Genomic DNA, 27,902 nt, shown 5'->3' on the forward strand with positions numbered 1-27,902 from the left:
GTGCGTCGTCCGGAAAAACCCGCGGTTTCCACACACAGCTCGAGGAGGTGCGTGAGACACCCTGAGCAATTCGAGAGGCAAGCGGAGTTCCCTTCCTCAGACAAGACGAGGCCTGACTCTCCTGTCCCAACTCTGCAGGGACCCTGTGGCTGGAGTCCGAAAAGGAGAGGAAGCCTAAGTTTCCTGTCTCCCCTCGAGATGAGGCCCTCTTCCATTGCGCCAAGCCCAGCGGAGTCCCGAGAGGCCCCGCCAACTCCACAGCATCCCTCACCTATCAGAGGCACCATGGGAAGTTCCCTCAGGTCCCCGGCAGAAGTCGAGGGAAACGAAGCTTTCCCGCCGCAACCCCAGAAAGACCTCGAGTGTCCTTCTTCAACGCGTCTGGAGGCCCTAGTCCTCTCCCATGACTGGAGAGCCATGACGCGCTCCCCCTCACCACGTGCACAGAGACCTGACTTCCCTGGCACCGCACGAGAGGCTCCCTGAGATCCTCGTCTTGCCTCGTGAGAAAACCCCCACGGGCGCCGCAGCTCGAGGAAACCCCTGAGAAGCCCCCATCCTCGCGAGGTGAGGGCCTTCTTTTCCTGCCTGACCCAGAGCACAATCCCGAGTCCTCTCTCCAAACTGAAGAGAAGGCCTGACTCCCTTGAGGCCACTCAGTGGGCTCCAAGAGATCTGCGTCGCGACTTGAGAGGAGAGCAGCATCCTTGGCTTGCCCTCGAGGCGAGGCCTGACTCCCCGGGGGAGTCTGGAACGCCACCCTGAGATCCCTGTCTTCCCTTGAGAGGAACGTTAAGTCCCGGACACAGGCCTAGATGAGGTCTCTTTGGCCCTGCAGTGACTCGAGTGCAACCCTCAGCTTTCCCTCGCAACTCAAATGGAAGATTAGGCTTCCCGGGGCCAACACAAGAGGAAGCCTGAAATCCCCGTCGTAACTCTAGAATCCCGCCGCAACTCGAGAAAATCCACATGGTCCCAACGTCTTCGCAAGATGAGGCCCTTGCCCGCTACGGCGTCTCAAGGGAAGTCCCAGGTTCTGTCCTGAAGTGCGAAACGGTACCTGACTCCTTTCATGCAACCCCCAAAAGTCCCCCACACGCCGGTTTCCCTCGAGGGTAACACCGAGGGTTCCGTCCCCACTTCATCTGAGCCCCTTCTCCCCTCCTGATGGCGACAGGAGAGTCGATCCCCCTGCGTTGTCTGGAAGGGTCCCCGGCCTTCCCAGCACACCTCAGGATGAAGCCGGCCTCACTAGGAAATTTGAGACTAGCCCCGTGGGTGGTCCCACATGCCGAAAGACCCCGATTTCCCTGCCCGCTCTTGAAAAGAACCCGAGGCCCGGACACCTCTTCGAAGGCAACCCAGTGGGTGAAGGCACAACACGAAGGGGCACTGTCACCGTCGTGCATTTCCGGAAACACCCGCAGGTTCCACACACAGCTCAACAAGGGGCCTGAGACCCCCTGAACACCTCGAGAGGCAAGCGGAGTTCCCTTCCTCACACAAGACGATTCCTGACTCTCCTGTCCCAACTCTGCAGGGACCCTGCGGTCGGAGTCCGAAACGGAGAGGAAGCCTGAGGTTCCTGCCTTCCCTGGAGATGAGGCCCTCTTCCATTGCGCCAAACCCAGCGGAGTCCTGAGAGGCCCCACCAACTCCACAGCATCCCTCATCTGTCAGAAGCACACTGGGAAGTTCCCTAAGGTCACCGGTAAACTTTTATTGCACAAGGTCCCCATGAAAAGGCCCATGCAGCAGGACAGCCACAGAATCTGTCTGCCATTAAAGGGCAGTAAGGTGCCCTCCCCACTTCTTTGCTGCCTCGGCGGGCACCAGGGTGCAATTCGCGTACCCTTCCCTTTCCCATCCTAGCAGGTGCTCCAGGGCCCGCTGGCCTACAAAGTGCCAGAAGCAGGGCTGGGCCAGCCGGCCAGAATTCAGGGTTCTGTCCCTTGGACTTCCAGCGGACACTAGGCTGCTTGGGAAAACCGCGCAGACTCTGAGGTTTTTCAGCAGAGGGGTGGAGCGGTAAAGGCCTTGACCCAAAAGACGAGGCCTTTCTGCGACCGCCAGGTTGGGGAGCTCTGAGACTGTGCCAACACAGGGCAGAATACATGGTTCCCTGCTCCACGCAGTCCCCGTTCCCTTACCTGTGTTCCGCACCCCTCCGCTGTGGACAATGGATGCCGATCCTTGGGGATCCAGGAGTTCACGAAATGGGCATTCCCAGCCGCAATGGCGACCCCCAACAGCACATCTGGAAAGCCCTCCCCCACCCCCGCCAGGAGCCGACCCCCACTGCGAACGGAACCCCACCCCGCCCCGCGCCGCCAGGTTTCGGCCCGGCCCTGCCGGGCTCCCGGCGGGTTCCCAGCCATATTGGCGACCCCCGGGAGCACAACAGGGACCGACCGCCCACCCACAGCGAGCGGAATCTCGACCTGTGCAGCCCAGGTTTACCCCACCCTGGCTGCGCTCCCGGCGCGTTTCCAGCTGCAGTGGCCATCTCCGAGAGCACAACTGGGAAGCCCTCCCCTACCCCCGCCAGGAGCCGACACCCGCCCTGCGCCGCCCGGGTTCGCCCCGCCCCTGCCGCGCTCCAGGGGCGCTGCCCACCTTCACCAGTGGCTCTCGGTGAGCCCCGTCCCCACGCCCGGTTCCAGGAGAGGCTCTCGGACCTCGCTGCTGCCGCCAGGTCAAACATGAGGACAATACATACACCCCACAGAGACAATCCAAGCTGTCTATGATTTAGGGATAAAACGAGGACTACAGAAAGGCAAGATGACCTGACCTAGGAGGGCCATGATATTCTATAGAACCAGACAAAGTTGGTTACCAAGGAAACTTTTTTCCTTGGAACCCGGAAAGCTGGTTCTTTGCATATGCAATGACCAACAATTAGCTTGTTACCCAAGCCTGCCTTACTGCCACCCCCATCCCCCAACTCCCCAGAAGACTGGCTCAAAGAAATATTTTAAATCTCAGGCGGAAACCTGGAAGATGTCTGGTCTGTCTGTTTGGATTAAGGTATGTGTCAGTGTGAGCCCTGTGTTTTTTGATAATATTGCTCAAGTTCTGTGTTGTGATTTCAATGGTCTCAAGACAAGGCAGCCCTTCCAAATCAAACTGCTGGAAATACAAGAAAACATTGACCTAAATGAATGTCAGAGTCCCGTGAACTGGGAACTGGTCAATATTAAATATCTAGTATTTTTGGTTTTGCTCCTCCATTATAGACATGTCTAAGAGTCAACAACATTAAGCACAACATGTTCATAGTGCCTAGGTTTCTTTTGAGGTAAAAATTGCTCTATTGTTATATGTGTCACAAGCTTGTCAGCAAGAAACTACCTGGAAACGACAACAACAAAAGTAAAAAATGTAAATGTGATATGAGCTTTTAGACAAACTCTTTACAATAATTATACTCTAAAATATCTGCCTCTCATAGTCTTGATTGAAGGCAGAGGAGAAGGGGATGACAGAGGATAAGATGGTTGGATGGCATCACTGACTCGATGGACATGAGTTTGAGCAAGCCCCTGGAGCTGGTGACGGACACGGAAGCCTGGCGTCCTTCAGGCCACGGGGTCCCAAAGAGTCAGACACGACTGAGCAACTGAACTGAACTGAACTAACAAACGTTTCTCCAGGAGTTTTGGTTACCCGAGTTTCTATCCTTGTGACGACAGTGTATTGAATAGCTAGGTCATTTCCAAATAAATGCAAGTTCTGAAACATTCACGACTTGAAAGGACCTCCCTTTTACACAGAAAAAAAAGAGATTTTTGACTCTCCATGAATAGTGTCTGGCACCATCCTGACATGTTAAATGTACGAAAGCAATTGTTTTGTTTTGTTTTGTTCTGTTCTTGGGGGTGGGGGGAGGGGTCGGGCTATAGCGAATGCCAATATAAAAGTCAGTTCTTGGTTGCTGAAGGGAAATGTATGACTTGTTATTACAAGAAAGTATGTGGAATGCAATGGCACTTGAGGAAGGAAAACAAAGTAGTTCTGTCTTACAGGTGGCCGTTTCAGGATGGGAGAAGCAAAGGAATGGGTACAGAATGGGATAAGGAGGTTGTAGGGAAAGTGGACCCCCAGAAAAGAGTTCTGTGCCTAGCACAAGTTTTCTTGAGATGTCGAACTGCCTTTGCTAATGGAGTTTAAGTTTCTTTACCTCTTAAGTGATCTCTTCTAGGTTGACCTAGAACAGAAATCTTTGGTTAGCTTTGGCTAAGTGGAGAAGTAGTGTTTCACGGTGACATATGTGATCCTTCCTGACTGTTTGCAGCCCTTTTGATATCGATGCACTGCTTCTGCTGCTGCTGCCGCCGCTGCTGCTGCTAAGTCGTTTCAGTCGTGTCCGACTCTGTGCGACCCCATAGACGGCAGCCCACGAGGCCCCGCAGTCCCTGGGGTTCTCTAGGCAAGAACACTGGAGTGGGTTGCCATTTCCTCCTCCCATGCATGAAAGTGAAAAGTGAACGTGAAGTCGCTCAGTGGTGTCCGACTCTTAGCGACCCCATGGACTGCAGCCTGCCAGGCTCCTCCATCCATGGGATTTTCCATGCAAGAGTACTGGAGTGGGGTGGCATTGCCTTCTCCCATATCTATGCACAAGCCTGCCTAAATAATTGACTTCTAGCTAGCTTTGGGATGCCAATGACCATCCACCCTTACAAGGCAACAGAGAAGAGAAAAACACTTACCACAGGAGGTCCTGGTAAGGGACGAGGAACTAACAAGTTCCCGCCAACCAGGATTCTGCAGAGGTCAACAAGAGGTCAGTAAGAGATGGAAGACTGCAGTCCAGAGGTCCTAGCAACTTCCATCTTGCAGCAGAGACCCAGCATAGTCAAAACGAATTCAATGTTGCAAAAAATAAGTAAACAAATAAAGGACAGAAGTTCTTTGAACACATGACTGAGATTAGGGGTGAGGCAGTACATGTACGGTGCCCGGAAAATCTTAAAGTATGAGAAAGGAAAGAAATTAAAGACAACTATCAAGCTGTCCAAACTGATAAAAACGAAAGATTACACAGTTTTTCCTGTATATATTACCAGATAATAATCTGAAAAGGAATTAAAAAAAATTCCCTTTCAATAATGTCAACATGAATACAACACTTTGCCATGGATGTAACGAGGATGACAAGACTGGCACACTGGAACTTATACACCCTGGCTGAAAACTATCCTGAATACATGGACAGGTATTCCATAACAATGGAAACACTTAAGATGGCAATACCATGGAATGCATCTTCAATCTGAAATGAAGATTTGATATGATTTGATCGCTCAGAGCTTTTGTGTCATCAATTGTTATTAAAGTATAAATGAGATAGAGAAAGCTGCTGACTTAGACTTGAGGCGGGGTGTACGCCCTGCTGGTCTCTAGCCAGATATTCTACAGGCACTAGCAGTCAGCTAAGGAAAGAAAGGCACTGTCTCAGGGAATGGCACCAGGCCCCTCCCCCACGACATGCCTTGAGGTCACATTGGCAGCAGGTGAGTCATCCTGGGCCAAAAACTGATTGACATGAATCTTGAAGAAAGGCAGTATTCCAGGCAAATATATCATTTCCTTAACATAGATTAGGAGAACAAGGTACGAGGAAAACATACTGTTTTGTTCAAGTCGCTTCTGAGCCTATTGGGGGAACCGACCTGAAGCCAGAGTCCAGCAGATATACATAGGATATTTACATCGCTTAAGACAAACATTTCCTCAGGAACAAATGCATTGCTTAGCTCAAGGTTTGTCTGCGAAATTCTTACACATCAGGAGATGGCTCCGAGCTGGGTTTCCACACACAAGAACATCCATGCAAAGGACAAGCCTGCACAGCCCATCTGCCCTGCTCCCGCACAGCCAGCAGCATTTCCAAGTGACCTCCTAAGGCCTTCCCCAAAATACAGGGGCACCTCTGGGTTTCCTGTTTCCCTCACTTCGAACACTTTTCTTAAAAAAAAAAAAATCCTGCACACTTCTTGATAGAATGCCACAGTGCAAGGAATACAGTCCTTCAATATTTAAACCTCCATTTGCAAAACACTTGGAGCTTGGTTTTGTTTTGTTTTGTTTTTTAATTACACCACCACATAATTTAAAGCTTTTACACGTTCTAATTATTCAGTTCCAAAACACCAAACTTTTATTGCACAGGGTCCTCATGAAAAGGCCCACGCAGCTGGACAACCACAGATTCTGCCATGAAAGGGCAGCAAGGTGCCCTCCCCCCTTCTTTGCTGCCTGGGCGGCCACCAGGGTTTGAAATCCATGCACCCTACTAAGTTTCTAGGGTGCAATCCGTGGACCCTTCCCTTTCCCATCCCAGCAGGTGCTCAAGGGCCCGCTGGCTTACAAAGTGCCAGAAGCAGGGCTGGGCCAGCCGGCCAGAGTTCAGTGTTCTGTCCCTTGGACTTCCAGCGGACACTAGGCTGCTTGGAAGAACCGCGCAGACTCTGAGATTTTTCAGCAGAGGGGTGGAGCGGTAAAGGCCTTGATCCCAAATGCAAGGCCTTTCTGCGACCGCCAGGTTGGGGAGCTCCGAGAATGTGCCAACAGACGGCGGAATACTTGGTTCCCTGCTCCACGCAGTCCCAGTTCCCTTACCTGTGGTCCGCAGCCCTCCACTGCACCCACGGGATGGCGATCCTTGGGGACCCAGGAGCGGACGAAATGGGCATTCCCAGCCGCAGTTGCAACCCCCGAGAGCGCAACTGGGAACCCCTCCCCATCCCCCCCATGAGCCGACCCCCGCCCCGGGCCCCCAGGGTTAGCCCCGCCCCTGCCGCGCTCCCGGCGCGTTCCCAGCCGCAGTGGCGACCCCCGGGAGCACAACTGGGAAGCCCGCCCCCACCCCCGCCAGAAGCCGACCCCCGCCCCACGCCGCCCGCGTTCGCCCCGCCCCTGCACGGTCCAGGTACCTTCCCAGCTTCTAGCGTTCACGCCCGGGTAGGAGCAGGATGTAGGAGTATGGGAGATGTGTCTGGAGCCTGACAGCCTCAGCTCCGCTCTGGCCTGCCCTTTGGACCTAGGAGCCAGGCCAACTTGCAGAGGGCTTAGGGCCCCATTGTATGCAAACTACCAAGGCCTACCGCAAGGAGAGCTCTGTCCGAGGGAAGGGAAGCGCCCCAGGCTGCATTCCCAAGCTGTTGTTTAGCCGCCCAGACTCAGCGCTGCACAGGGGTAATCAGGCTCTCTGTGCCTGCAGCTTCACACACAGGTGTGTCTCCGTAGGAATCAAGAAAGATCCTGACAGAGTGAGGTTCATTAGAGCTATACTAAAGAGCAAAGGCTTGTCCATGTGGTCTTGCCTTCCCCTGTGCCTTTGGGTCTCCAGGCTCGGCCCCAGCTCCGTGTAAACAACCCCTGAGAAAATATGTTCAAGATCCACTTTTCCCAGTGTCTGGGAACCGGGGTTCGTAGGAGGAGAGAAAAGCACGCCTCCATAGGGAACGAAAAGGCAGCCCACCTGCCTGTGTTTTGAAGCCTCTATTTGGAAGGAATGGGTTAGCTTCTCCTAAAGGAGACCTCCAGATCTGCTCAGAAGTCCGTAATTCCAGAGGCAGGGTACTGGTTCCTGACTGTCCTTTGCTAGCCTTGCAAAGATATTCCTAGATTCTAGAGTTATTTTCAATGAAGGAGCAGGCTTCGGGAATGTGTCAGATGGGACTGGCTCCTTATTGACCTCAGCTCAGCTATTGCCTTTCCATTCAAACTAGGACAAGGCCCTACTTTATGAAGGGTAAGGGTCTTCTTCTTTGCAAACTGCCAAGGGCTACAGCAATGAGACCTCTGTCAAGGTGAGGGAAGCCTAAGAGGATGGATTCTCAAGCAGGTGCTTTGCCACAAAGCATCAGCACCCCACGGAGAGAATCAAGCTCCCTGTGCACCAATGTTGGGAGTGTAGCTTCACACACAGAGTTGTCTCTATAGGAGCCAAGAATGTTCCTGAGAGATTAGGTTCACTAAACCTCTCCTACAGAGCATAGACCTGTCCATGTGGTTTTGCCTTCCCCTGTGAGTTGGGTCCTCGAGGTCCGCCACACCTCCGGGGAAACTGTCCCTGGGAAAAGATCTCCAGGAACCGCTTCGCCTAGGCTGGGAAATGCTGTTCACGTGAAGTAAGGCAAGCGAATCTCCTGCAGAGTAAAAGAGGCCTTACAGTCCCTGGAGGAGCAGGCTGCCAGAATGTGTGAAACCTGACTGTTGCCTTACTGGCCTCAGCTCCACCATTGCCTGTTCATCCGAGCTAGCACCCAGGCCTACTTGGAAAAGTGTTTGGGTGCAGATTTCTACAAAGTGCCAAGGGCTACAGCAGTGAGAATTCTCTCGGTGGTAAGGGAGAGCATTTTATGGATTCTCAAGCTGTTTTCTGAATGACAGCGTCAAAATGAACAGAATCAGGCTCTCTCTGCCCCTATGTTAGGTACACAGCTTCACACACAGAGGTGTCTCTGTAGGAGCCAAGAATGCTCCTGAGAGATGAGGTTCACTAGAGGTCTGCTACAGAGCATAGACCTGTCCATGTGGTCTTGCCTTCCCCTGTGCCTTTGGGCCCCGGGCTCGGCCCCAGCTCCGTGGAAACAAACCCTGAGAAAATATCTTCAAGATACGCTTTTCCCAGAGGCTGGGAACTGGGGTTCATAGGAGGAGAGAAAAGCAAGCCTCCTTCGGGCACGAAAGGCAGCCAACCTGCCTGTGTTTTGAAGCCTCTATTTGGAAGGAATGGGTTAGCTTCTCCTAAAGGAGACCTCCAGATCTGCTCAGAAGTCGGTAATTCCAGAGGCAGGGTGCTGGTTCCTGACTGCCCTTTGCCAGCCTTGCAAAGACATTCCAACATTCTAGAGTTATATTCCATGAAGGAGCAGGCTTCGGGAATGTGTCAGAGGGGACTGGCTCCTTATTGGCCTCAGCTCAGCTATTGCCTTTCCATTCAAACTAGGACAAGGGCCTACTTTATGAAGGGTAAAGGTCTTCTTTTTTGAAACTGCCAAGGGCTACAGCAATGAGACCTCTGTCAAGGCGAGGGAAGCCTAAGAGGATGGATTCTCAAGCAGGTGCTTTACTACAAAGCATCAGCACCCCACGGAGAGAACCAAGATCCCTGTTCCCCAATGTTGGGAGTGTAGCTTCACACACAGAGTTGTCTCTATAGGAGCCAAGAATGTTCCTGAGAGATTAGGTTCACTAAACCTCTCCTACAGAGCATAGACCTATCCATGTGGTTTTTCCTTCCCCTGTGAGTTGGGTCCCCGAGGTCCGCCACACCTCCGGGGAAACTGTCCCTGGGAAAAGATCTCCAGGAACCGCTTCGCTGAGGCTGGGAAACGCTGTTCACAGGAAGTAAGGCAAGCGAATCTCCTGCAGAGAAAAAGAGGCCTTACTGTCCCTGGAGGAGCAGGCTGCCAGAGTGTGTGAAACCTGACTGTTGCCTTACTGGCCTCAGTTCCACCATTGCCTGTTCCTCCGAACTAGGACCCAGGCCTATTTGGAGAAGCGTTTGGGTGCGGATTTCTACAAAGTGCCAAGGGCTACAGCAGTGAGAATTCTCTCAGCGGTAAGGGAGAGCATTTTATGGATTCTCAAGCTGTTTTCTGAACGACAGGGTCAAAATGAACTGAGAGAATCAGGCTCTCTGTGCCCCTATGTTAGGTACGCAGCTTCACACACAGAAGTGTCTCTATAGGAGCCAAGAATGTTCCTGAGAGATGAGGTTCACTAGAAGTCTGCTACAGAGCATAGACCTGTCCATATGGTTTTGCCTTGCCCTGTGAGTTGGGTCCCTGAGGTCCGACCCAGCTCAGGGGAAGGAGCCCCTGAGGAAAGATCTCCAGGGACAGCTATTCCCCCAGGCTGGCAAACGCAGTTCACAGGAGGTAACACAAGCGAGCCTCCTGCAAGGCACAACAGGCCTTAGTCTCCCTGGACGATCAGGCTGCCAGAGTGTGTGAGACCTGACTGGTGCCTTACTGGCCTCAGCTCCGCCATTGCATGTTCCTCCGAACTAGGACCCAGGCCTACTAGTAGAAGGGTTTGGGTATGGATTTCTAAATACTGCCAAGGGGTATAGCAATGAGAACTGTGTCACGGGTAAGGAAGAGCATTGTATGGATTTTCAAGCTGTTGTTTGAACGACAGCTTCAAAGTTGCACAGAGAGAATCAGACTCTGTGTCTCCATGTTCGGTACACAGCTTCACAGACAGGGGTGTCTCCATAGGAAACAAGAACGTTCCTGACAGAGTGAGGTTCACTAGAGCTCTCCTAGAGAGCAAAGACTTGTCCATGTGGTTTTTCTTCCCCTGTGCGTTTGGGGCTCCAGGCTCGGCCCCAGCTCCGTGGAAACAACCCCTGAGAAAAGATCTTCAAGATCCGCTTTTCCCAGAGGCTGGGATGTGGGGTTCATAGGAGGCGGGAAAAGCAGGCCTCCTTCAGAGAGCAAGAGGCAGCCAAGCGGCCTGCGTTTGGAAGCCTCAATTTGGAAGAATGGGTTAGCTTCCCCTAAGGGAGACCTCCAGATCTGTTCAGAAGTCGGTAATTCCAGAGGCAGGGTGCAGGCTCCTGACTGCCCTTTGCCAGCCTTGCAGAGACATTCCTAGATTACAGCGTTATTTTCCATGAAGGAGCAGGCTTCGGGAATATGTCAGACTTGACTGGCGCCTTATTGGCCTCAGCTCAGCTCTTGCCTTTCCTTTCAAACTAGGACAAGGGCCCACTTTATGAAAGGTAAGGGTCCTTTTCTTTCCAAACTGCCAAGGGCTACAGCAATGAGACCTCTGTCAAGGCGAGGGAAGCGTAAGCTGATGGATTCTCAAGCAGGTGCTTTGCCACAAAGCATCAGCACCCCACGGAAAGAATCTGGCTCCCTTTGCCCCTACGTTGCGTGTGTAGCTACACGCACAGAGGTGTCTCGATAGGAGCCAAGAATGTTCCTGAGAGAGGAGGTTCACTGTTGGGGGCCAGAGTGAGGCACTCCGCCCATGGCAAAGGTCATGAGGAAGGAGGCTCGACATACGCAAAGGCGGGATCGAGCCTCAGGAGTCCCCCTGGAAATACTCGAGCATCTACCCCCATAACCAGAGCCTGCCTACCTTACTACTTTGTGCTCTCACCTACACCTCTGACTTTACGGGGGGCTGTCCCCCACCACCTCTTTCGGAGAAGGAGTTAACCTAGAGCTCCAGTTGATAAAAACCCCTGGGTGTGACAAGAGTGTTTTAACCTACAAACTCCTCTGAAGGTTCTCTAGCCTGCCTGACAGGCTTGTCCGGCCACATGTGATTGCTCACAGCCTCCCAACCATGAGAGGCACGAGATGCTTTAAACCTTCTAAAAACAGGTTCCTTAGAAAAGTTAGAAAATTATTAGTATAAGTATAATGGGCTGATTAGAAATCATATTGGTGAAGGGTTTTTCATTTGTTGAGCTGATGTTTACTGCTAAGTCTCCACATCCCCTGCCCTTATACACATTAATGAATATATAGAAGAAATAAGTATTAACCTTTGATATAAATCACGTTAGACCTTAGGCTAAGTAAATTCTTTCCTTAACTAAAACCCACTACACCCTCACCCTATAGGAATGTAACTTTATTTGGGTTGGCGTCTGTTTTAAGAATAATCACCCCTGGAGAAATAAGTGTCCTGGTTGACTGACCGCTGTCACAAGGAGAGGGTCGTAAATTGTCAGCAGGCCCCCCGGCCAGAAGATGATGTAACACCCCTAAGACCTCTGTATACTTTTGTATGAAGCACCTGACTTTGATAAAAGTCAGGACTGCTGACCCCACGTGACTTTTGCATAACATCTCAGTGTATAAAAGTAGACCATGGAAAATAAAGAATTGGGATCAGTTTCTCGAAATACTGGTCTCCCCATGTCTCTCTCTCTCTCTCACCCTGGTTGAGTCTCCATCTGGAGCGCGGAACCCACCAAGCTTACTAATTTTGCCTGGGCTTCTAAGATCCGACTGGGGAGGCCTCAGTGTCTCCTCTCCTTCGGGAGAACGGAAGGACGCCTGCGGCCTACGTAAGTGGTGCAAGCTTCTTGTCTTGAAGTTTTATTGGTCCCCCGCGTAAACCAAGCTACTCAGCCTCTTTTCTCCACTGAATTTTCCTACTGAGCTATCCTCATTTTATTACTCTTTATATCCTTAATTAACGTTTAATTAAGCAGTTGTTCCCTGACCCTCGCCTACGCCGTCTCTGCTTCGAACACCCTGGATCAGCTGGGGCTGGACCCCGGCAGTTCACTAGAGATCTCCTACAGAGCATAGACCTGTCCATTTGGTTTTGCCTTCCCCTGTGAGTTGGGTCCCCGAGGTCCGCCCCAACTCCGGGGAAACAGCCCCTGAGAAAAGATCTCCAGGAACTGCTTTCCGCCCAGGCTGGGAAACGCTGTTCACAGGAAGTAAGGCAAGCGAGCCTCCTGAAGGGAAACAGAGGCCTTACTGTCCCTGGAGGAGCAGGCTGCCAGAGTGTGTGACACCTGACTGGTGCCTTACTGGCCTCAGCTCCGCTATTGCATGTTCATCTGAACTTGAACCCAGGCCTACTTGGAGAAGTGTTTGTGTGCCGATTTCCAGAAACTGCGAAGGGCTACAGCAATGATAACTCTCTCAGTGGTAAGGGAGAGCATTGTGTGGATTCTCAATTTGTTGTTTGAACGACAGAGTCAAAGCTGCACAGAGAGAATCAGGTCTCTGTGTCTCTATGTTGGCAATGCAGCTTCCCACACAGAGATGTCCCCGTTGGAGCCAAGACCATTCCCCACAGACTGAGGTTCACTAGAGCACTCCTAGAGAGCAAAGACTTATCCATGCGGTTTTCCCTTCCCCTGTGCGTGTGGGTCTCTGGGATCAGCCCCTGCTCCTTGGGAACAGCCTCTGAGAAAAGATCTCCAAGAACCTCTTATCACCCAGGCTGGGAAGTGGAGTTCACAGGAGGTGGGATAAGCAAGCTTCCTTCGGCAAGAAGAGACAGCCAACTGGCCTGTGTTTGGAAGCTTATATTTGCAAGGAATGGGTTAGTTTCTCCTGACCAAGACCGCCAGATGTGCTGAGAAGATAGAAATTCCAGAGGCAGAGTCGAGGTTCCTGACTGCCCTTTGCCAGCCTTGCAAAGACATTCCCAGATTCTAACGTTATTTTCCATGAAGGAGCAGGCATCAGGAATATGTCAGACTTGACTGGCGCCTTACTGGCCTCAGCTCAGCTACTGCCTTTCCATTCAAACAAGGACAAGGGCCTACTTGGTGAAGGGTAAGGGTCTGCTTCTTTCCAAACTGCCAAGGACTACAGCAATGAGACCTCTGTCAAGGTGAGGGAAGCCTATGCGGACGGATTCTTAGCAGGTGCTTTGCCACAAAGCATCAGCACCCACGGAGAGAATCAGACTCCCTTTGCCACTATGTTGGGTGTGTAGCTTCATGCACAGAGGTGTCTCTGTAGAAGCCAAGAATGTTCCTGAGAGATGAGGTTCACTAGAGCTCTCCTACAGAGCATAGACCTGTCCATGTGGTTTTGTCTTCCCCTGTGAGTTGGGCCCCCGAGGTCCGACCCAGCTCCAGGGAAACAGCCCCTGAGAAAAAATCTCCAGGAACAGCTTTGCGCCCAGGCTGGGAAATGCAGTTCACAGGAGGCAAGGCAAGCGAGCCTCCTACAGGGAAAAAGAGGCCTTACTGCTCCTGGACGATCAGGCTGCAAGAGTGTGTGAGACCTCACTTGTGCCTTACTGGCCTCAGCTCCGCCGTTGCCTGTTGTTCCGAGCTAGGACCCAGGCCTACTTGGAGAAGGGTTAGGGTGCGGATTTCTACAAACTGTCAAGGACGACAGCAATGAGAATTCTCTTAGCAGTAAGGGAGAGCATTGTATGGATTTTCAAGCTGTTGTTTGAATGACAGCTTCAAAGCTACACAGAGAGAATCAGGCTCTCTGTTCCCCTATTTTGGCTGTGCAGCTTCACACACAGAATTTGACTCTGTTGGAGCCAGAAATATTCCTGAAAGACTTAGGCTCACCAAAGCTGTCCTCCAGAGCAAAGACATTGGATGTGGTTTTGCCTTCCCTTGTCAGTATGGGTCCCCTAGCTTGGCCCCAGCTCCGGGGATACAGCTTCTGAAAAAAATCTTCCAGGAAGCGATTTTCCTCCAGGCTGTTAAGCGGAATTCGCAGTTTGCAAGTTAAGGAAGCCTGCTTCGTGGAAGAGCAAGCAGCCAACTGGCCCTGTGTTAGGAAGCCTGTATTTGAAAGGAATGGGTTAGCTTCTACAGCGGGAGAACCTCAGATCTGCTCACGGGACTGAAATACTAGAGTCAGGGTCGAGGTTCTCCCTTGTCCTTTGCGCACCTTGCAAAGACATTCCTAGCTTCTAGCGTTAGTGTCCCTGTAGTAGCAGGCTGCAGGAGCGTGTGATAAGTGACTGCCGCGTTCCTGTCCTCAGCTCCGCTATTAACTTTCTATTCGAACTAGAACCCAGGCCTACTTTGAGAGGGGTTAGGGTCCAGTGTTTTCAAACTGCCAAGGGCTACGGCAATGTGAGCTCTGTCAGAGGTAAGAAAAGAGCAATTGTTTGGATTCTTCAGCTGCTGCGTGGCTGCACAGCTTCCGCGCCACATGGAGAGCATGAGGCTCCTTGTGGCCCTATTTTGGGTATGCAGCAACATGCACACAGAATGTCTGTGTTCACTTATGTACAGGCTTATGAACACTAGAGCTCTCCTACAGAGCAAAGACCACTCAGTGGGCTCCAAGAGATACCTGTCGCGACTCGAGAAGAGACTGGAGTCCTTTGCTTCCCCTTGAGATGAGGCCTGACTCCCCGGGTGAGTATGGAATACAACCCCAAATCCCTGTCGCCTATGGAGAGGAACATTAAGTCCTGGATACAAGCCTAGATGAGGTCTAGTTTGCCCTTCAGTGAATGGAGCCCAATCCCCAGCTCTCCCTGGCAACTCGAATGGAAGATTAGACTTCCTGGGCCAACACAAGAGGAAGCCTGAATTCCCCGTCGTAACTCGAGAATCCCACCGCAACTCGAGAAAAACCACGTGCTTCCCTCGTCATCGCAAGATGAGGCCCTTTGTCCGCTACAGCATCTCAAGAGAAGTCCCACGTTCCATCCTGAAGTGCGAAACGGTACTTGGCACCCTTGATGCGACCCCAAAAGTTCCGCGACATACCAGACTCACTCAAGGGGAACACCGAGGTTCCCGGCACCACTTCATCTGAGCCCCTTCTCCTCTCCTGATTGCGACAGGAGGGTCGACTCCCCTTCTCTGTCTGCAAGGGGTTCCCGACCTTCCGGGCACACCTCAGGATGAGGCCGGTCTCATGAGGAAGTTCGAGACATAGCCTCGTGGTTGGTGCCACATGTCGAAAGACCCCAATTTCACGGTCCACTCTTGAAAAGAACCCGATGCCAGCACACCTCTTTGAAGGAAAACCTGTGGATGAAGGCACAACACAAAGGGGCACTGACACCCGCGTGCATCGTCCAGAAAAACCCGCAGGTCCCACAGACATTTCGACAAGTGGCCTGTCACCCTGTAAACAACTCGAAAGGCAAACGAAGTTCCATTCCTCAACAGAAGACTAGGTGTGACTCTCTTGTCCCTACTCTGCAGGGACCATGGGATCCGAGTCAGAAACGGAGAGGAAGCCTGAGGTTCCTGCGTCCACTCGAGATGAAGCCCTCTTCCATTGCACCACAACCAGTGGAGTCCCGAGAGGCCCCTACCAACTCCACAGTATCCCTGAGTTCTCAGAGGCACAAAAAGAAGCTCCCTGAGGTCAAAGGCACAAGTCGAGGGAATGCTGGGTTTTCTGCCGTGACTAGAGAAAGACCTCGAGAGTGCTTCAAAATGTGTTGAGTCGCGATTCCCCTACCATGACTCGAGAGCCATGACACGCTCCCCCTCGCCACGCGCATGGAGACCTGACTAACCTGGCACTGCACGAGAGGCTCCATGAGTTCCTCATCGTACCTCGTGAGGAAACCCACACTGGCGCGCAGCTCGAGGAAACACATGAGACACCCCGGTCATCGCGAGATGAGGGCCTTATTTTCCTGCATGGCCTGGAGACCAATCACGAGTCCTCTCTCCAAACTGAAGAGGAGGCTGGACTCCCTTGAAGCTGCTCAGGGGGCTCCAAGAGATCCGCGTCGCGACTCGAGAGGAGAGCGGAGTCCTTGGCTTCCCCTCAAGACGAGGCCTGACTCCCCGGGGGAGCCTGGAATGCAACCCCGAGTTCCCCGCCTTCCCTGGAGAGGAATATAAGGTCCCGGACACACGCCTAGGTGAGGTCTCTTCGGCCCTGCAGTGACTCGAGCGCAACCCCCAGCTTTCCCTCGCAACCCGAGTGGAAGATTGGGCTTCCCAGGGCCAACCCAAGGGGAAGGCTGAGATCCCCGTCGTAACTCGAGAATGCCGCCGCATCTCGAGAAAAACCACGTGGTTCCCACCTCTTGGCAAGATGAGGCCCTTGCCCGCCACGGCGTCTCAAGGGAAGTCCCCTGTTCCGCCCTGAAGGGCGAGACGGTCCCTGACAGCCTTCCTGCGACCCCCAAAAGTACCCCGACACGCCGGGGTCCCCCGAGGGGAACACCGAGGGTCCCGGCACCTCTTCCTCTGAGCCCCTTCTCCCCTCCTGATCGCGACAGGAGAGGCGATTCCCCTGCGTGGTCTGGAAGGGGTTCCCGGCCTTCCCGGCGCCCCTCAGGATGAGGCCGGTCTCACGAGGAAATTCGAGACGAGCCACGTGGGTGGGGCCACATGCCGAACGCCCCCGATTCCCCGGTCCGCTCTTGAGAAGGACCCGAGGCCTGGACCCCTCTTCGAAGGCAACCCTGTGGGTGAAGGCACAACACGAAGGGGCACTGCCACCCCCGTGCATCGTCCGCAAAGACCCGCGGGTTCCACACACAGGTCGACGGGGGGCCTGAGACCCCCTGAGCAACTCGAGAGGCCAGCGGGGTTCCCTTCCTCAGACAAGACGAGGCCTGACTCTCCTGTCCCAACTCTGCAGGGACCCTGCGGTCAGAGTCCGAAACGGAGAGGAAGTGTGAGGTTGCTGCCTCCCCTCGAGGTGAGGCCCTCTTCCGTTGCGCCAGACCCAGCGGAGCCCCGAGGGGCCCCGCCACCTCCACAGGATCCCTCGCCTCTCAGAGGCACCCTGGCAAGTTCCCTAAGGTCCCCGGCTGAAGGCGAGGAAAACGAGGGTTTCCCGCCGCCCCCTGACAAAGACCTCGAGAGTCCTTCTTCAACGCGTCTCGAGGCCCTAGTCCCCTCCCGTGACTCGAGAGCCAGGACGCGCTCCCCCTCGCCACGCGCATGGAGACCTGACTTCCCTGGCGCCGCACGAGAGGCTCCCTGAGATCCTCGTCGTGCCTCGGGAGAAAACCCCCACGGGCGCCGCAGCTCGAGGAAACCCCTGAGACGCCCCCGTCCTCGCGAGCTGAGGGCCTTCTTTTCCTGCATGGCCTGGAGAGCAATCCCGGGTCCTCTCTCCAAACGGAAGAGGAAGCTGGACTCCCTTGAGGCCGCTCAGGGGGCTCCAAGAGACCCGCGTCGCGACTCAAGAGGAGAGCGGAGTCCTTGGCTTCCCCTCGAGACGAGGCCAGACTCCCCGGGGGAGCCTGGAATGCAACCCCGAGATCCCTGCCTTCCCTGGAGAGGAATATTAGGTCCCGGACACACGCCTAGGTGAGGTCTCTTCGGCCCTGCAGTGACTCGAGCGCAACCCCCAGCTTTCCCTCGCAACCCGAGGGGAAGATTGGGCTTCCCAGGGCCAACCCAAGGGGAAGGCTGAGATCCCCGTCGTAACTCGAGAAAGCCGCCGCAACTCGAGAAAAACCACGTGGTTCCCACCTCTTGGCAAGATGAGGCCCTTGCCCGCGACGGCGTCTCAAGGGAAGTCCCCTGTTCCACCCTGAAGGGCGAAACGGTCCCTGACAGCCTTCCTGCGACCCCTAAAAGTCCCCCGACACGCCGGGGACCCCCGAGGGGAACACCGAGGGTCCCGGCACCTCTTCCTCTGAGCCCCTTCTCCCCTCCTGATCGCGACAGGAGAGGCGATTCCCTTGCGTGGTCTGGAAGGGATTCCCGGCCTTCCCGGCGCACCTCAGGATGAGGCCGGTCTCACGAGGAAATTCGAGACGAGCCACGTGGGTGGGGCCACATGCCGAACGCCCCCGATTCCCCGGTCCGCTCTTGAGAAGGACCCGAGGCCCGGACCCCTCTTCGAAGGCAACCCTGTGGGTGAAGGCACAGCACGAAGGGGCACTGCCACCCCCGTGCATCGTCCGCAAAGACCCGCGGGTTCCACACACAGCTCGACGGGGGGCCTGAGACCCCCTGAGCAACTCGAGAGGCCAGCGGGGTTCCCTTCCTCAGACAAGACGAGGCCTGACTCTCCTGTCCCAACTCTGCAGGGACCCTGCGGTCAGAGTCCGAAACGGAGAGGAAGCGTGAGGTTGCTGCCTCCCCTCGAGGTGAGGCCCTCTTCCGTTGCGCCAGACCCAGCGGAGTCCCGAGGGGCCCCGCCACCTCCACAGGATCCCTCGCCTCTCAGAGGCACCCTGGCAAGTTCCCTAAAGTCCCCGGCTGAAGGCGAGGGAAACGAGGGTTTCCCGCCACCCCCAGAGAAAGACCTCGAGAGTCCTTCTTCAACGCGTCTCGAGGCCCTAGTCCCCTCCCGTGACTCGAGAGCCAGGACGCGCTCCCCCTCGCCACGCGCATGGAGACCTGACTTCCCTGGCGCCGCACGAGAGGCTCCCTGAGATCCTCGTCGTGCCTCGGGAGAAAACCCCCACGGGCGCCGCAGCTCGAGGAAACCCCTGAGACGCCCCCGTCCTCGCGAGCTGAGGGCCTTCTTTTCCTGCATGGCCTGGAGAGCAATCCCGGGTCCTCTCTCCAAACGGAAGAGGAGGCTGGACTCCCTTGAGGCCGCTCAGGGGGCTCCAAGAGACCCGCGTCGCGACTCGAGAGGAGAGCGGAGTCCTTGGCTTCCCCTCGAGACGAAGCCTGACTCCCCGGGGGAGCCTGGAATGCAACCCCGAGATCCCTGCCTTCCCTGGAGAGGAATATTAGGTCCCGGACACACGCCTAGGTGAGGTCTCTTCGGCCCTGCAGTGACTCGAGCGCAACCCCCAGCTTTCCCTCGCAACCCGAGGGGAAGATTGGGCTTCCCAGGGCCAACCCAAGGGGAAGGCTGAGATCCCCGTTGTAACTCGAGAATCCCGCCGCAACTCGAGAAAAACCACGTGGTTCCATCGTCTTCGCAGCATGAGGCCCTTGCCCACCACAGCGTCTCAAAAGAAGTCCCCTGTTCCTACTAAAGTGCATAACGGTACTTGGCACCCATGATGTCACCCCCAAATTTCCCCAACATACAGGCCTCACTCGAGGGTAACACCCATGTTCCCCTCACCACATCATTTGAGCACCTTCTCCCCTCCTGATTGCAACAGGAATGTCGATTCTCCTGCTTTGTGTGGAAGGGGTTACCGATCTTCCCAGCGCACATCAGGATGAGGCCGGTCTCACGAGGAAATTGGAGATGTAGCCTCGTGGGTGGTGCCACATGCGGAAAGACCCCATTTCCCGGTCAGCTATTAATAAGAACCCGATGCCCGTACACTTCTTGGAATGCATCCCGTAGGATGAAGGCACAACAAGGAGGGACCCTGAACACCCGTGCATCTTTTGGAAAATTCTGCAGGTTCCACATACAGCTCGACAAGTGACCTGTTACCTCGTGAACAACTCGAGAGGCAAGCTAAGTTTCATTTCTCCACAGAATACGAGGCCTGACTCTCCTGTCCCAACTCTGCAGGAATCCTGAGATCGGAGTCTGAAATGGAGAGGAACCCTGAGGTTCCTTCCTCAACACGAGATGAGGCCCTCTTGTATTATACCACACCCAGTGGAGTCCCGAGAGGCCCCTCCCAACTCCACAGTATCAGTGTCTTCTCAGAGGCACCCTGAGCAACTCCCTGATGTCACCGGCACAAGTCGAGGGAACACAGGGTATCCTGCCGAAACCCGAGAAAGACCTCAAGAGTCCGTCTTCAACGCGTCTTGAGGACGGATTCCCCTACCATGACTCGAGAGCAATGACACGCTCCCCCTCGCCATGCGCATGGACACCTGACTTCCCTGGCGCCACATGAGAGGCTCCCTGAGCTCCCCGTCATACCTCGTGAGAAACCCCACACTGGCGCCGCAGCTCGGGAAAACCCACCGTCATCGCGAGATTGGGGACTTCTTTTCCTGCCTGACCTGGAGAGCAATCCCTGGTCTTTTCTCCAAACTTCACAGGAGGCTTTACTCCCTTTAGGCCACTCAATGGGCTCCAAGAGATACCTGTCGCGACTTGAGAGGAGAGCAGAGTACTTTGTTTCCCCTCGAGACGAGGCCTTACCTCGGGTGAGTCTGGAATGCAACCCCGAGATCCCTGTTGCCCCTGGAGAGGAACATTATGTCCTGGACAAAAGCCTAGATGAGGTCTATTTTGCCCTACAGTGACTCGAGAGCAACACCCATCTCTCCCTCGCAATTCGAATGGAAGATTGGTCTTCAATGGGCCAACACAAGAGGAAGTCTGAATTTCCCGTTGTAACTCGAGAATCCCGCCGCAACTCTTAAAAACCACGTGGTTCCCCATTCATCGCAATATGAGGCCTTTGCCCACTACAGAGTCTCAAAAGAAGTCCCATGTTTCGTCATAAAGTTCGAAATGCTACTTGGCACCCTTGATGCGACCCCAAAAGTTCCCCAATATACCGGTCTCACTCCAAGGGAACACCGAAGTTCCTGGCACCACTTCATTTGAGCCCCTTCTCCGCTCCTGATCACGACAGGAAGGTCGATCCCCCTGCTTTGTCTAGAAGGCGTTCCCGACCTTCATGGCGCACCTCAGGATGAGGCCAGTCTCACGAAGAAATTCGAGACGTAGCCTCGTGTTGGTGCCACGTGCCAAAAGACCTCGATTTATCGGTCTTGCTCTTGATAAGAACCCGATGCCCGGACACCTCTTCTAAGGCAACCCTGTGGATGAAGGCACTACACGAGGGGGCACTGGCAACTCTGTTCATCGTCCGGAAAACCCCGCAGGATCCACATACAGCTCCACAACTGGCCTGTCACCCCTTAAACAATGAGAGAGGAAAGCGGAGTTCCCTTCCTCAGACAAGACGAGGCCTGAGTATCCAATCCCAACTCTGCAGGCACGCTTCAATCTGAGTGAGCAATGGAGAGGAAACCTGAGGTTCCTGCCTCAACCTGAGATGAGGCCCTCTTCCATTAAAACAAACCCAGTGGAGTCCCGAGAGGCCCCTCCCATCTCCACAGTATTCCTGACTTCTCATAGGCATTCTGAGAAGCTCCTTGAGGCCACCGGCAAAAGTCGAGGGAAATAAGCGTTTCCTGCAACAACCGAAGAAAGACCTCGAGAGTCCTTCTTCAATGCGTCTTGAGGTCAGATTCCCCTACCATAGCTCGAGAGCAATAATGCGCTCCCCCTCGCCACACACATGGAGACCTGACTTCCCTGGCGCCACACGAGAGGCTCCCTGAGCTCCCCGTCGTACCTCGTATGAAACGCCACACTGGTGCCGCAGCTCGAGAAAACCCACAAGATCCCTCTGTCATCGCGAGATGAGGGCCATCTTTTCCTGCATGGCCTGGAGAGCAGTCCCAAGTCCTCTCTCCAAACTTCACAGGAGGCTTGACTCCCTTTAGGCCACAAAGTGGGCTCCAAGAGGTGTCCGTCGCGACTCGAAAGGAGAGCGGAGTCCATTGCTTCCCTTCGACATGAGGCCTGACTCCCTGGGTGAGTCTGGAATGCAAACCTGAGATCCCTGTGGCCCTTGGAGAGGAACATTAGGTCCTGGACACAAGCCTAGATGAGGTCTCCTTTGCCCTGCAGTGACTCGAGCGCAACCCCCAGCTCTCCCTCAGAACTCGAATGGATGATTGGACTTCCCTGGCCCAACACAAGAGGAAGCCTGAAATCCCCGTCGTAACTCGAGAATCCCGCCGCAACTCGAGAAAAACCACGTGGCTCCCCCGTCATCGCAAGATGAGGCCCTTGGCCGCTGCAGCGTATCAAGGGAAGTCCCACGTTCCATCCTGAAGTACAAAACGGTACTTGGCACCCTTGATGCGACCCCCAAAGTTCCCTGACATACCTGTCTCACTCGAGGGAAACACCAAAGTTCACGGCACCACTTCCTGTGAGCCCCTTCACCCCTCCTGATCGCGACAGAAGGGTCGATTCCCATGTTTTGTCTGCAAGGGGTTCCCGACGTTCCCCGCGAACCTCCGGATGAGGCCGCTCTCATGAGGAAATTCGAAAAGTAGCCTCATGGTTGTTTCCATATGCTGAAAGATCCCGAATTCCCAGTCCACTCTAGATAAGAACCTGATGCCCGGACATCTCTTCGAAGGCAACCCTGTGGATGAAGGCACAACACGAAGGGACACTGACATCCCCATGCATCGTCTGGAAAAACCCGCAGATTCCACTCACAGCTCCAAATGTGGACTGTCACCTCGTGAACAACTCGAGAGGAAAGTGAAGTTGCATTCCTTCACACAAGACGAGGCCTTACTCTCCTGTCCCAACTCTTCAAGGACCCTGCAATTGGAGTCAGAAATGGAGAGGAACCCTGAGGTTCCTGCCTCAACTAGAGAACAGGCCCTCTTCCATTGAACCAAACTCAGTGGTGTCCCGAGAGGCCCCTCCCAGCACCACAGTATCCCTGAATTCTCAGAGGCTCCCTGAGAAGCTACCTGAGGTCACTGGCACAAGTCGAGGGAACCCAGAGTTTCCTGAAGTAACCCGAGAAAGACTTGGAGAGTCCTTTTTCAACGTCTCTTGATGCCCGATTCCCCTACCATGACTCCAGAGCAAGGACGCGCTCCCCTCGCCACAAGCAGGAAAACTGACTTCCCTAGTACCACACAAGAGGCTCCCTGAGTACCCCATCATACCTCGTGAGAAAACCCACAGTGGCGCCGCAGTTTGAGAAAAACCACAAGATGCCCCCGTCAAGGAGAGATGGGGGTCTTCTTTTCCTGCCTGACCTGGAGAGCAATTCCTGGTCCTCTCTCCAAACTTCACAGGAGGATTGACTCCCTTTAGGCCACTCAGTTGGGTCCAAGAAATACCCGGTGCGACTCGAGAGGAGAGCGGAGTCCTTTGCTTCCCTGGAGACGAGGCCTGACTCCCCGGGTGAGTTTGGAATGCAACCCCGAGATCCCTGTCGCCCCTGGAGTGGAACATTATGTCCTAGACACAAGCCTAGATGAGGTCTATTTTGCCCTACAGTGACTCGAGAGCAACCTCCATCTCTCCCTCACAATTTGAATGGAAGATTGGTCTTTCCACGGTGAACACAAGAGGAAGTCTGAATTTCCCATCGTAATTCGAGAATTCAGCCTCAAGTCTTAAAAACCATGTGGTTCCCCCTTCATCGCAATATGAGGCCCTTGCCAGCTAGAGTCTCAAGAGAAGTCCCACGTTCCATCTTAAAGTTCGAAATGCTACTTGGCACCCTTGATGCGACCCCAAAGTTCCCCAACATACTGGTCTCACTCCAGGGGAATACCGAAGTTCCCAGTGTCTCCAGGGATGTCCCATGTTCCGCCCTGAAGGGCGAAACGGTACTTGACACCCTTGATGCGACCGCAAAAGTTCCCCGACACGCTGGGTTGCCTCGAGGGGAACACCGAGGGTCCCGGCACCACTACATCTGAGCCCCTTCTCCCCTCCTGATCGCGACAGGAGAGTCGATTCCCCTGCTTTCTCTGGAAGGGGTTCCCGGCCTTCCTGGCGCACCTCAGGATGAGGCCGGTCTCAGGAGGAAATTCGAGACTAGCCACGTGTGAGGTGCCACGTGCCGAACGACCCCAATTTTCCGGTCCGCTCTTGATAAGAACCCGATGCCCGGACACCTCTTCGAAGGCAACCCTGTGGGTGAAGGCACAACACGAAGGGGCACTGACACCCCCGTGCATCATCCGGAAAACCCGCAGCGTCTACACACAGCTCAACAAGGGGCCTGAGACTCCCGGAACAACTCGAGAGGCAACCAGAATTCCATTCCTCAGACAAGACGAGGCATGACTCTCCTGTCCCAACACTGCAGGGACCGTGCAGTCGGAGTCTGAAACCGAGAGGAAGCCTGAGGTTCCTGCCCCCCCTCGAGATGAGGCCCTCTTCCATTGCGCCGAACCCAGCAGAGTCCCGAGAGGCCCTGCCAACTACACAGCATCCCTCACCTCTCAGAGGCACCGTGGGAAGTTCCCTAAGGTCCCCTGCAGAAGTCGAGGGAAACGAGGGTTTCCCGCCGCAACCCGAGAAAGACCTCGAGAGTCCTTCTTCAACGCCTCTTGAGGACCTAGCCGCTTCCCATGACTCGAGAGTGATGACCAGCTCCCCCTCGCCATGCGCATGGAGACCTGACTTCCCTGGCGCCGCACGAGAGGCTCCCTGAGGTCCTCGTCGTGACTCCTGAGAAAACCCCCATGGGCGCAGCAGCCTGAGGAAACCCATGAGACGCCCCCGTCATCGCGAGATGAGGGCCTTCTTTTCCTGCCTGGCCTGGAGAGCAATCCCGAGTCCTCTCTCCAAACTGAAGAGGAGGCTCGATACCCTTGAGTCCACTCAGTGGGCTCCAAGAGATCCTTGTCGCGACTTTAGAGGAAATCGGAGTCCTTTGCTTCCCCTCCAGGCGAGTCCTGACCCCCCGGGGGAGTCTGGAATGGAAACCCGGGATCCCTGTCTTCCTTTGAGAGGAATATTAGGTCCTGGACACACACCTCGACGAGGTCTCTTTGGCCCTGTAGTGACTCGAGCAGAACCCCCAGCTTTCCATCGCAACTCGAATTGAAGATTGGGCTTCCCAGGGCCAACCCAAGAGGAAGCCTGAAATTCCTGTCGTTTTCGAGAATCCCGATGCAACTCAAGAAAAACGACGTGGTTCCAACGTCTTCACAGGATGAGGCCCTTGCCCGCTACAGCGTCTCCAGGGAAGTCCCATGTTCCGTCCTGAAGTGGGAAACGGTACTTGGCTCCCTTGATGCGACCCCTAAAGTTCCCTGAAACGCCGGGTTCCCTCGAGTGGAACACCGAGGGTCCCGGCACCACTTCATCTGAGCCCCATCTCCCCTCCTGATCGCGACAGGAGAATCGATTCCCCTACTTTGTGTGCAAGGGGTTCCCGGCCTTCCCGGCGCACCTCATGATGATGCTGGTCTCACGAGGAAATTCGAGATGAGCCACGTGGGTGGTGCCACATGCCGAATGACCCCGATTTCCCGGTCCGCTCTTGAAATGAACCCGATGCCCGGACACCTCTTTGAAGGAAACCCTGTGGGGGAAGGCACAAAACGAAGGGGCACTGACACCCCCATGCATCTTCTGGAAACACCCGCAGGTTCCACACACAGCTTGTCAAGGGCCCTGAGACTCCCTGAACGACTCGAGAGGCAAGCAGAGTTCCGTTACTCAGACAAGACGAGGCCTGACTCTCCTGTCCCAACTCTGCAGGGACCCTGCGGTCGGAGTCAGAAATGGAGAGGAAGCCTGAGGTTCCTGCCTCCAATCGAGATGAGGCCCTCTTTCATTTCGTCAAACCTAGTGGAGTCCTGAGAGGCCCCTCTAACTCCTCAGTATCCCTCACCTCTCAGAGGCACCTGGGAAGTTCCCTAAGGTCCCCTGTAGAGGTCGAGGGAAACGAGTGTTTCCCGCCCCAACCCAAGAAAGACCTTGAGAGTCCTTCTTAAATGCCTCTTGAGGCCCTAGTCCCTCCCATGACTCGAGAGCAATGAAGCGATCTGCCTGGCCACACGCATGGAGTCAGGCTTCTCTGGCGCCGCACGAGAGGCTCCCTGAACTCCCCATCATATCTCGTGAGAAACCCCACACTGGCGCCGCAGCTCGAGAAAACCCATGAGACGCCCCCGTCATCACGAGAGGAGGGCCATCTTTACCTGCATGGTATGCAGATCAAGCGTGAACCTTCTGTCCAAGCTACACAGGACGCTTGACTCCCTTTAGGCCACTCATTGGGCTCCAAGAGTTACGCGTCCCGACTCGAGAGGATAGTGGAGTCCTTTGCTTCCACTCGAGACGAGGCGTGACCCACTGGGTGAGACTGGAATGCGACCCCGATATCCCTGTCGGCCCTGGAGAGGAACATTACGTCCTGGACCCAAGCCTAGATGAGGACACTTTGCCCTGAAGTGACTCGAGAGCAACCCCCAGCTCTCTCTGACAAGTTGAATGGAAGATTGGACTTCCTGGGCCAACACAAGAGGAAGCCTGAATTCCCCGTTGTAACTCGAGAATCCCGCCTCAACTCGAGAAAAACCACGTGTTTCCCTCGTCATCGCAATATGAGGCCCTTGCCCGCTACAGCATCTCCAGAGAATTCCCACGTTCCGTCTTGAAGTGCGAAACTGTACTTGGCACCCTTGATGCGACCTCAAAAGTGCCGTGACATACCGGTCTCACTCGAGGGGACCACCGAGGTTCCCGGCACCACTTCATCTGAGCCCCTTCTCCCCTTCTGATCGCGAGCGGTGGGTCGATTCCCCTGCTTTGTCTGCAAGGGGTTCCCGACCTTCCCGGCGCACCTCAGGATGAGGCCGGTCTCCCGAGGAAATTTGAGACGTAGCCTCGTGGGTGGTACCACATGCTGAAAGACCCCAATTTTCAGGTACGCTCTTGAAAAGAACCCGATGCCCGGAAACCTCTTTGAAGGCAACCCTGTGGATGAAGGCACAACACGAAGGGGCACTGACACCCCCGTGCATCGTCCGGAAAAACCCGCAGGTTCCACACTCAGCTCAACAAGTGGCCTGTCACTCCGTAAACAACTCGAAAGGCAAGGGGAAATCCATTCCTCCACAGAAGACGAGGCGTGACTCTCTTGTCCATACTCTGCAGGTACCCTGCGACCCGAGTCACATATGGAGAGGACCCCTGAGGTTCCTGCCTCCATTCGAGATGAGGCCCTCTTCGATTGCACCAAACCCAGTTGAGTAACGAAAGGCCCCTCCCAAATCCACAGTGTCCCTGACTTCTCAGAGGCACCCTTAGAAGTTGCCTGAGGTCACCGACACAAATCAAGGGAACCCAGGGTTCCCTGCCGCAACCCGAGAAAGACCTCAAGAGACCTTCTTCAATGAGTCTTGAGGCCTGATTCGCCTACTATGACTCGAGAGCAATCACGCACTCCCCTTCAACACACGCACGGAGACCTGACGTCCCTAGCACCACACGAGAGGTTCTCTGAGCTCCCCGTTGTACCTCGTGAGAAATCTGATACTGGCGCCGCAGCTGGAGAAAACCCACGAGATGCCCCCGTCACCGCGAGATGAGGGCCTTTTTTCCTGCATGGCCAGGAAAACAATCCCGAGTCATCTCCAAACTCCATAGGAGGCTTCACTCCCTTTACGCCACGCAGTGGGCTCCAAGAGATACCCGTCGCGACTCGACAGGAGAGCGGAGTCCTTTTTTGCCCCTCAAGACGAGGCCTGACTCTCCGGGTGAGTCGAGAATGCAACCCTGAGATCCCTGTCGACCCAGTAGTGGAACACTAGGTCCTGGACACAAGCGTAGATGAGGTCTATTTTGCCCTGCAGTGACTGGAGAGCAATCCCCAGTTCTAACTTGCAACTCGAATGGAATACTGGATTTTCCTGACGCCACACAAGAGGCTCCCTGAAATCCCCGTGGTACTTCATGAGACACCCCACACTGGCGCCGCAGCTCGAGAATACCCACGAGACGCCACCGTCATCTCGAGATGAGGGCCTTCTTTTCCTGCATGGCCTGGAGTCCAATCCCGAGTCCTCTCTCCAAACTCCACAG

This window comes from Bubalus kerabau, chromosome 7, assembly GCF_029407905.1.
Source record: "Bubalus kerabau isolate K-KA32 ecotype Philippines breed swamp buffalo chromosome 7, PCC_UOA_SB_1v2, whole genome shotgun sequence".
NCBI classification, from domain to species: Eukaryota; Metazoa; Chordata; class Mammalia; order Artiodactyla; family Bovidae; genus Bubalus; species Bubalus kerabau.